Source organism: Rhea pennata, chromosome 9 (assembly GCF_028389875.1).
Source record: "Rhea pennata isolate bPtePen1 chromosome 9, bPtePen1.pri, whole genome shotgun sequence".
NCBI classification, from domain to species: domain Eukaryota; kingdom Metazoa; phylum Chordata; class Aves; order Rheiformes; family Rheidae; genus Rhea; species Rhea pennata.
The window spans coordinates 3407712-3418105 of NC_084671.1; the positions used below are offsets into that span (position 1 = coordinate 3407712).

The 10394-nt window shown below is 42.3% G+C and overlaps 1 long non-coding RNA gene across 1 annotated transcript; it reads left to right on the forward strand.

The window, feature by feature from the left end:
* Positions 1-461: 461 nt before the first annotated feature.
* On the forward strand, positions 462-10147 carry LOC134144222 (uncharacterized). Its single transcript, XR_009959315.1, has 3 exons — positions 462-583; positions 8436-8735; positions 9565-10147. It is a non-coding gene; the product is annotated as an uncharacterized LOC134144222 (long non-coding RNA).
* Positions 10148-10394: the final 247 nt, after the last annotated feature.

The window sequence follows — 10394 nt, forward strand, 5'->3', positions numbered from 1 at the left end:
TTCTAAAATAGCTGTTTCTGATTCCAAAATCAGTTTAAAGACCAGTAATGGGAATTACACTTTAGTTTACTTCACTTGTCATGTGCACAGCACCAAAAAACCTGTCCTCTGCGTTAAAGCAGAGCTAAAACATGAACTCAAAGAAATTTTCTTCTTTGAAAGTAGAAATAATGCTAGACAAGCAGAAGAAGGGAGAAAGGGCAGATGAGGAAAGAAAACTTGGTAACGTGACTTTGCTTTATTGCAGTTCTCTAGAGCAATCCAGCTGGAAGTTTTAGGAGCAGCGCTCTGGCTTTCCGTTCGAGCCGTGGAACCGTCCGTCACAGCAGCTAATGAGCCGGGTGCAAATGATTAAAGCTGGCACCGTGCCTTGTGCTGATGAGTGGCAGCGCAGCGCTCTCGCTGGGGCCGCGCGGGACGGCACAGTTTGGGTGCTAGAGCAGAAGGCCACAGGGATCGAATCTGATCGGTGCTGAGGGCTGGCAGCGTCACCTCTGGGAGCAGCTGCCAAGGCGAATTCCCACCGGGCTTTTAAGCGAAGTGGCGGAAGTCTGGGAGGAGATGAAAGAGGAACTGCAAAAAGGTATGACTGCAAATACTTCAGGAAGGTTTCTGCTATCATAATACAATTCACATTGATGAAGTGTCATTCTTAAATAAAAATCAGGTGAAGTAAGTGTGCTTAAGCACAATGAGCATGGCCCTGTGAACCGACAAAACGTCCGTGGGTTTCAGGGCAGGGTATTGGCGCCCGCTGCGCACCCTAGGTCAGACAGTCCTGGTAATCGTTACCGCTTATGGCATTATGCAGCTCTGCGTTAGGACCTTGAGGAAGAGCGGATGGAAGTGGGAGGGAGGGATGAGGCTGAGGGACCTGTACTCTTCCAGCTGAATTAAATTGCAATTGAACAACCGAATCATTGCTGTTAACGGAGCCGTCGTTCGGAGGTTCTGGACACGTGTGAGGTGTGGAGCGGCTGTGCGGGCAGGTGACCAGCGAAACGGCGTTAGCTCACTGAGCTGGCAGCAGCTCAGCCGTACCAGCAGGGCAAGCTGGAGCTATCCTGGGAAACACAACGGCTCCGGTAGGGATGTGCGTGGAGTGGGCGCGCATGCGGGAGGGAGGTTTCTGGGTTCCGAGCCTCGCTCCCCGCGTGCCTCGCGGCGCACGCGGAGCCCGCTGCGAGCGAGCTGCCCCTGGCAAAGCTGGGGGAGGCCTTCAAACAGCGCTTCGCTCGGGTGAGGCGGTGCCTTGGGGAAGGCACCTTTTGGACTTGCGTTCCTTTATGCGCCTAAGTGTTGTGCTTTGAATCTAGCCTTCAGAAACATCCTTTGTTTGGCTTCCAATTCTTCAGGTCACTCGCTGTGAATTATTAAAATGTGTGCTAAAATGTGCAAAGCTCTGGCTAATTATGACGTACTGATTAATTTCAGTAGACAAGTGTGGCAGTTCTAATGAATATTAATAGTTTTTAGGCTGGGAGCTGCTGGCAAGAGGAACAAGTTTTCTGCATGGATAACGAGTGTGGCAGGATACTACAAGGTTGATCAACATATCCTTGACTTCGCCTGGTGAAGCTTTCAAGTCTTGTTTGCAGCAGTGACTTCCCCATTACAAAATATAAACTGTGAACAGCTACAAATGAGATATTAATGTCTCTTATTAATTAAAATCACTCTAAAATCACCACCAACAGGAACAGAAAGGCAGAATAATTTCTTGTCATGTTTCTATTTGACATTACCTTGGTTAAAGTACTAGGAATAACATGCTACTTATTGAAAGTTAACTAATGGGATTTACAATTAAATGACTTTCTGAGAGAACAGCAGATTTATATGGTAATAGGGAACTTATCAGAGATGCAACATCCTCACAAATTCACATACATGGGCTGCTCTGTTTGCTAAAAGCTCAGTCTGCAGCTTAAACAAACAGAACAAGCAGCCGGAAAACAAGGAAATTTCCTCCTACCCTGTAGCCGTATTTTTCTCGTGAGTCGGGCAGCATTGTCAGAGCGCATAGAAGGCTGTGAACACGCACACTTCAGCATGGCCATCAATCAGGGATGCCGCCTCGTCCGTGGCTAAGTGCCATACAACATTGTAGTGTTAATCAAATGTGGTGATATTAATACAGAAAGTCTTTTTGCAAGCTGACAAGTTGATTACCAGCAAAAAGGAGCTATTCTATTAAACTGAAGTGAGGGCCTATGAGAACAGTTTGGGTTTTACCTTCAAGGGTTTTGAAACTCATGACACATAAGGAAGAGCAGCCCCATGTTGCGGGTGCCTGTGTTGCACGTCGTGGTAAGCTGGTGGCTGCTTGCCCTGTGCTGCTTGCAACTCAGCTCCCATTTCATCACCACCACGCTCCTCACTCTCCTGTTGAAATGCATTTCCTCACTTTGTCTCATCCTGGCAGGATACTGCTGCGTGTATACAAAGGTGGTGGTTTTTTGATTACTGTCTTCCCCTTTCTGCTTCTGTTAGCTGTCTAACAAGTGACTTTTTTTTTCCCCCATAAAACCAAGGAATGCCATGGCCCGAGAAGGTGCATGCCACACACAGTACAATGGTTGATGAGGAAGATGTGGAATGGACGTCCTAAACAGGATGTACTTGTGGAGCTGCAGCAAAGTGGTAATGAACCAAATGCTGGGAGCAAGAAAAAGACAAAGCCCATGGCTTGGTTATAACATGCTACTCTGGTGTTGTTGCGTTGCATTGGAAGTTTCATAGTTCACTTCACTGTAAAATACTACCAAAAATCAGTAACATAGACAAATCATGTAGGCAAATAACCATAAAGACATGTACAAAGATGCTTTGCAATCAAGTCATATCTAATAAGAGAACTGGGTGCTGCACAGGTTATGTGTTTTGAGGGAACACAGATCAGAATTTGTTTCTTTCTTAATCTGAAGTATGCAGGGCATGACCTTCCCCCTGGCGAGTTTAAGTTCACAAGTAAGCCGTGCAAGGGACATGCTGTGTGGATTTGCAGGTGAACCAGAAGGTGACACTAGAGCTTCCTGGGACACCCTTAAAGTTGCTAGCTTGCTGAGGGATTAAAGGAACACGATAGGCTCTGTCTCATCTATATCTTAATTATGAGAGCCTTTGAGACATTTTTGCTAAAAATCATTAAGTTTATAACCTTGTGAGGTATATAGTCTATGTACTTTTCAAACAATGAAAACAAATAATATAACTGTGTGTAGTTGGGTCTCAACTCACTTTAACTGGTACTGTGCCTTATGGTAGTTGGATGAAGAAACTTTAGACTTTAATAAGAGACCAGTCACCTCTTCCAGCCAGGCTCCTCGAGGGACCTTCCTGACAGTCCTTAGTGCCTGTGCTTATTGTGATTCAAAGTATTTTTTTATTGGGTTATTTGTCTTTAAAGTATGCTTGTTTAAATCTCTTTGCTTATGCGTATTATTTTGGGAGCATTGTTCACCAATCCAGGCAGCATGTTTAGCAATCCTTATTTTCGAGTTGTAGCAAGGAGGAGGTGATCCTTTTTGCTAGGTGTTGTGACTGCCTGAAACTTAGATTTAGCTGATTGTGTCTACCGTTGTTCACATGAACTTCTTCAGGAAAAACTCTTCTGTGTTTGCAGGCACTGATTAAGGTATTGGAAAGTATGGCCCTATATAGTCTTTGTAAGAAATCATACTGAAAAGAAAAACCAGGGAAAAGAATCAAAAGCAGGGGGAAACCACATTTTGGTTTGGGGGTCTCTTTTGAGGTGGATAGTTCTTGGAACCCTCTTTCCCAGGTCAGCAAGAGAGAAATAAAACTTAGATTTTACCTCTGAGAATGAGCAAGAGAAAAACTAGCCTACAATTTTTCCTAGTTTAGGAAGGCAGTGTTTGAAGAGTCCCTGGCAGTAGTAGTAAGGTTTATGGTAGAGGAGAAGTATGAAAGAATAACTTCAGGTAAGAAAGTGAAACAGAAATGGGGCCATAAAAATGGTGAATGGATGCCTGGGTGGTGAGTTGAAGAGAGAGAAGACTGTATTAGGTACAGACACGTAAGAAAGGGAAATAACTGTGTTAGCATATATATCTGTGATAAATCTTGGCTTGTGAGGAGGGTGGCAGGTCTGCTGATGGGATGAGGTTCTGCCTGCCACCTTCTGCAGCATTTATGCAATGGATTATACCCTTTGCTAAGTAAAGCAGAGGTGTTCAGTTCCCCAGGCCTTTGCTTTGTGTGGCTTCATATCCTCTGAGATCAGCTTTTCCCTTTCTTCTTCCATGGCTTCTGTGTGGAACTATAAACTAGGCTTGAATGTGACCACTGTGTACTGTGATACCGACAAGCCATAGGAATCTCTCTGAAAAAGTGTCCCAACTGTTACACTTGTGAAATGGTCGAAAGTGGTGAATTTGGCCAGGGAGAAACTGGGAATGGTCACATTGGTTTTAAAGCTTTTTGGAGAAGACAGGAGAAGATGTAATCTCCCCAATCAACTCCAGCCTAGAATAGGTAACTGCTGGCTTTCAGTTCTTGGAGGTCTTGCAACCCAAACATAGAGATGATTAACAGCAGTGCTCAACCTGGTTTCCTTGGTGAACACTCAAGAAATAGCTGAAGTCCATTTGAATTAATTTTTGTCAGAAACTTGTTTAAAAATCTATTGCAATTTGTTAATTTTAAAGTGTAAGATGGTGTTTAAGTAAGGGAGCTTGTGCTTGTGACTAGTTCTTTCTTTTCAAACTCAAAAAGATTTTATCTGCAACTCCTTGTCTTGACCTTTGTAATACAGTTACTTGTATGTCAAGTAAATGCTGGAGTTGTTGTGAGATGCACAGTCATATGAAGGCTCTAATTCTTTCATTGGTGTAATGCAATGGAAAGGTGTGCAATTGAAAAAGATGGAAATGCCCTTACCTGAACCTGCAAATTTCTTCTCCAAAGAATAAGCTTTAATTGCATAAAATCATACGAGGGAGGCTCGGTCAGATAGTATCATTGTTCTTTTCTCATAATTTTTGTGTGTATTGGTATAACCCCGCTGAAGTCAACAGAATTATGTAAATGTAGCTGGCGAGCAGCCCAATATAGTGTTTAAAGCATCTGCTTTAATAGTTAACTGCCATATTCTAAAGCAAAAATAATACTATTGACCACAAAAGCTGTTCTTTCAGGAAAAGAAACACATGAAATTATATTAGAGAAAATTTAATTAAATCATCAGAAAACTTTACAAGCATTCTAATCTCAGATCAATCAATTCATTTCTAAAATTGTCTATAAATCTCTTCAGTAGTCAATTTTATAATTACTAGAAGGCAAAATAAAAAAATGAATGAGAAAGTAAAACAGGTAGAGGATTTTTTTTTGTCTTAAAACAGAAAGCTGACCATGAATTTCATTAATTCAACTTAGTATCCGTTCCTTGACGTTCACTGTAAGAACTTAACATTCATCTACAGTGATAAAGTGTACAGAACTGGGGAAAGGGGAAAAAAAAGGACAGTTAGACCTGTCCTTATAATGTATGTGAAACATACTGTGACCCATCATTATGTTTTACGACAGCAAGAGAGCTGATACAGGAGGATCCAGCCTCATGGACATAGTTATGTTCCAGAACATCATTTCTTGAGTGTAAAACAACTGGTATTACTCCAATTTCCACGGCTAAAATTTAGTGTGTTCCTCTGTTTTTAAGCTGAGATGGAATCAGGGAATTGAAACAAATGATACAGTTTTGCATATTTGTCAGAAAGTAGCTTTCTCCATTAAAGAATATGCTTTCTATAAAGATGTTTTACAGTCTTACAAACAGCATCTTAAATCTACAAAATGTGCTGCCTTACATTATTGTAGTGAGACTTATCATAAAAGAACATTTTGACTAACTTTCTTACCTCTTTTAGGCTTTGCCCTTTTGATTTGCTGAGTTTTTGTTGGAGCACCTACGTTTGTTTGGTGCAACAAATCAAATTCCTTAGACTAAAAAGTTAATACCATGTTTTTTACCACAGAAAAGTTTGTATTTCTTTTCCTACCTGAACATCATAGTATCGGTTTGTATATAATTTCTGTTAATTTAAAAGGATGTCCTTATATGTACAGAGAACGGAGATGAGACCTACCTGCTCGTATGAATGATATATAATGATAAACCAACTTATTCTTAGCAGCCTGGATTTATTAAATTCATACCTGAATCAATATTCAACAAGAATATCAGCTTGAAAAGCATATGCAGAGTTTTCCAAGCAAGTACAAACAACCAGTGCAAAAACCCATATACCAAATGGTCTTGTGAAATCCAGACATCACCTTTGTTAGAGAATAAAAATTGGTTAACACCTATAAAGTAGCTTAAGGTATTCATTTCCCTCTGTTTTCCTATCAGGATGGAACTGCTAATCATTTGTAGGTTTGTTGTGAAGGTAAACAAACCTTATTGCTTTTGACATTTCAGTTTTGGAATGTTTTTATGGGTTAGTCTTCATTGAGACTGGTGGATGCTACAGCTGCCTTTTAGTACCGATAAGTGTGAGATGCAATTAAGCTTTCTATGGAAGCAGATGGATGAAACAGTAGCTTCCATCCAAAAAATGCTGTCGCGTGTCACAGCTTAAAGTAATATATGAAAGGCAGCACAGGCAGGGGAATTTTTCTGTGTTTTACTAGCTGGCAGGGTGGTGTCTGCCTCGGAAGGAGCCAGCTAACAGCGGGAGCCGGCAGGATCGGGGTGTCCGCAGGAGAGCGCCCGTTCTCCGGGGCGCAGCTCGCAGGCAGCTTCGGAGAGGCGAGGAGCGGCTGATCTCTGCTGGACTGAAGGGCGTCGGGGCTAATGGGCGTTCGCACAGACTCGCAGATCGATTCCTTGTGACTGAAACAAACTGTCTGCTGCAAATGTTTTTTACTAAAAGCTTGAGGCACAAAGCAGCAGTAAGAGACTAAATTTCTTAGCATGCTAAGTCTCCTGTTTTAATTGAAAGAATACCCCTTTTAATTTACCCTCTGGTATATGATGAAGGTTCGTGTCTAACTCCTGCAAATTACAGTCAGTCTCCCTCCCAGGAAGAGAACCCACCCTGAGGAGGTGATGGCTATTCTGGCAATTTTTTCTTACTCGTTAAAAAAAAGTCACAGTCCTTTCTGGTAGTTTGAATTGAAACCTGAACATTTGGATTTAATGAAAGTGGTATTACTTGAAATAGAATGACTTAAAAAAAAAAAAAAAAAAAAAAAAAGAAAAGAAAAGAAATTCCCGAGCAAATCAGTGAGTTATGTTCTTTACGTTTTTTCATGTTTCTTATCATTAGCCGGCGGTAAGGTCTGAAATGAAACGTGTTCTCATCAGTCTTGCTCTGACAGGCCGCTTTTATCCTTGGCGGCCGGCACTCGCGCGCAATAGATCAGCGGGGGGAGCCTGACACTTCCATCGCGTTGGCCGGCACGCCTGTTGAAGCAGTGTCTGCCCCAGTCACAAAAATCATACACTAAAATTACGCTGGGAGTACTGATTCTTAGAGTTCACTGGGAAGATTATTGAGCAATGTTCTGCTCTTCACCTTTGCAAGGAAATCCCATCGCTGTTTGGAAAGTGGGACAGTAAGCAATAAGCATGCACCTTTGTTTATGTGACACCGAGAAAAGGATGATAAATTGCTACTTTATTTTGGCTTAAAAGAATGAAAACAGCAGTGATGACATCATCCCTCTTTTTGGAGGTGATTAACAAAAAGAGGAGCTTTGCTTGATGAAATGGAACATTTCTGCTGATGATTCTCAGCTAGGAGATGATTTCAGGTTATCATCTCTTCATTCCTACCAATTTATTTTCTTCTTTGCACAGGGAAAGTCAAACCCAGGGACTGCGGTGTTTTCCCACCTGTCCTTCTCTGCTCTCCCTCCGGTGGGTCAGTGCACTCACTGGCGTGTATCCCTTCCACCAGAGAAAAGCAGTGATTAGGAGGCAGCTGGGGGGGAACGTCCGTGCCGGAGCCATGGACCCGAGTCAGCTCTCCCGGCCGTCCCGGGAGCCGGTCGGGCCCTGACGCCCTGCCGCAGGGGACCCAGGGCTGGCGCTGGCCGCGTGCCCGGCGAGCGCTCCGGCTCCGCAGGCAGCCGGGGGAACGGGGTGCCCGCGCCGCTGCCAGCCCCCGGCGCTCTCAGCACACCAGCGGAGTCGGGAGCCTGGCGTTGCACTGGGTTATTTCTGGCCCTATTCAGCGTTTCTTTTGTTTCTGTCAGGCAAAGTTCCTGCCGAAGACAATGGGAATTTTATCTCACCGAGGAATGCTAAATAGGGCCTGCAATGAGTAAACTGAAGCAATCTTTTCATTCCAGAGGACGCAACTGGTATTATTAGAAATAGAAAGGGGTCTTCAATCAAATGCTTAGTTTAAAGAAAAAAATCTTTTAAAAATATTAATACTTATTTCTATCACTTATTATAGGTTTCTCTGCCATATTGTGTGCAGCAGGGGTCCTTGAAATCCCCATCACTACCCTCGGGATCTGCTGAAGTCATTGCCACACGGGCTGGTTGGAGCACCCTTGCAGATATTTGCTGACAAACCTTCTCAGTATAATCCTTTATTATCTAACCACAGTCAAGAGCCTACTTCACATGAAATATTTTCTGCTACAGATGGCAAAGCCTGAGACTGAGCCAACAACAGTGTAAAAATACATTTATATCAGTGCAGAAGCCCTCAGCCAGACAACATGCCCGCGCTATTTGTCATGTGCAAGAGGTATGATCAATAATGTTTAAAATTCATTAGAGAACTACACGGACAAAAGTGGTTCTGTGTCTTATTAAAACATCCTAATCATATTGAGCATACTAGGAATGTTTGTGTGCGCAGAACAAAGAGAAAGTAGATAGTAAACTGTGGTTTAGCTTATCGATTGCTTTGCATCCCCAAAGGTTCATCAGATGTTCTTGGTAGTTTATTACTTTTTATACATTTTGTACTATTATATTTTAATGGCTTTCCTTCCTCCCGCTAAAAAAAGTCTTGCGATTACAGATTTGTCATTTTCTTCTTCTTCCTTCCAAGTTTGGTTGATTTAGAAAATTAAAATGGTCATTTCCTTTCTACTGTTTGTTCTTCTCTGGAGATGATAGCCATGCTCAGAGCTCCTCTGAGTGTAGACGAGGCATGGAGGCAGGAGTGAGCAGCAGCTTCGGGGCGTTACCCTCCCTGCGTGGCCCAAAGGAACAATTATAGCTAGAAGCTTAGATTTTACAAAGGTAACCAGAATGTTGAGAAAGTAACTTTGCATAATTAGAAAAAAGTGCTGAACTTTTCATATTGACATAGCAGTTTATGATAATATAACTGATTTGATGAAAAAGAGAGAGGGAGAGTATTGTGCATATAAAGCTAAAATATCCATCATGGGTGTAGGAACAGGCAAACAACCATATTGATTCTTGACCAAAAAACATTCTAATACGAAGTGCGTGAAATGTGTTATTTGCATAACAAAAATGAAATATTGGACAGGTAGCTAAAATAGCATACATTGCACCAGGAAACTTTCATTCTGACTTGTGTCATTTCTAATTTTGCTCAGGATTTATGCAATGGACTGGCATAACTCCCCAACAGTAACAGGCTGTGTGTAAAAAATAAAGTTGTGCAGGATAGTCCACCAGTTCTTTTACTCAAGAAGAGGCATTTTATTGAACAAAGTCCATCAAGGAAAAAGGAAAGAGAGACTGCACTATTTAACAGCTTCCAGAAAATGCAGTGTTAATTGACAACAAAGAAAACATCACAGGGATGAAACCATAAAAGCTCAGAAGCAGCCTCTGCAATGTAAGTATTCACTTAAAATGTTACACTCCGTGTGTGAAGCCTGCCTGCCATACCGTGGAGCCTCGCGTGGTGCAGCCGTACGAAAGAAGCCTCCTTGTGCCGATGCTTGACAGAAGAAACAGCAGCTCTCCCAGTAAATGGCAAGGTTGCCTAGGGGCTACAGCGATCAGGTGAAGAAGGGTTATTCTGATATGCTATAGGCTGACTCTTGATAAATGTCAAGCAGAAGGGCTAAGATTGTCCAAGTATAAGTACTTACATTTGTGCTAGATCACGTTTTAAGAAAGGTCTGGGAGTTATTGAACACTCTGTACTTTTGAAAGTTTTATTTTTAGCACATGGATACTAGAACTTGTTGGTTGACTTCTCAGCAGAGAATACATTTCTGATGAAACGTAGTTTTTCCTTAGTTTTTCCATTACAAAAATCAAAATAAAGCATAGACTGAAGCACTTTGTCTGCATACTTCTCTAAACACTGAGCTGCATCTACTAGAAGGCCGCAGATCTTCAGGAGAGCTGGGGCTTTGGTGTGTTGTCCCTCTGCTCTCCCGTGGTTCAGACTTGTCTCTCATGGATGTCTTTG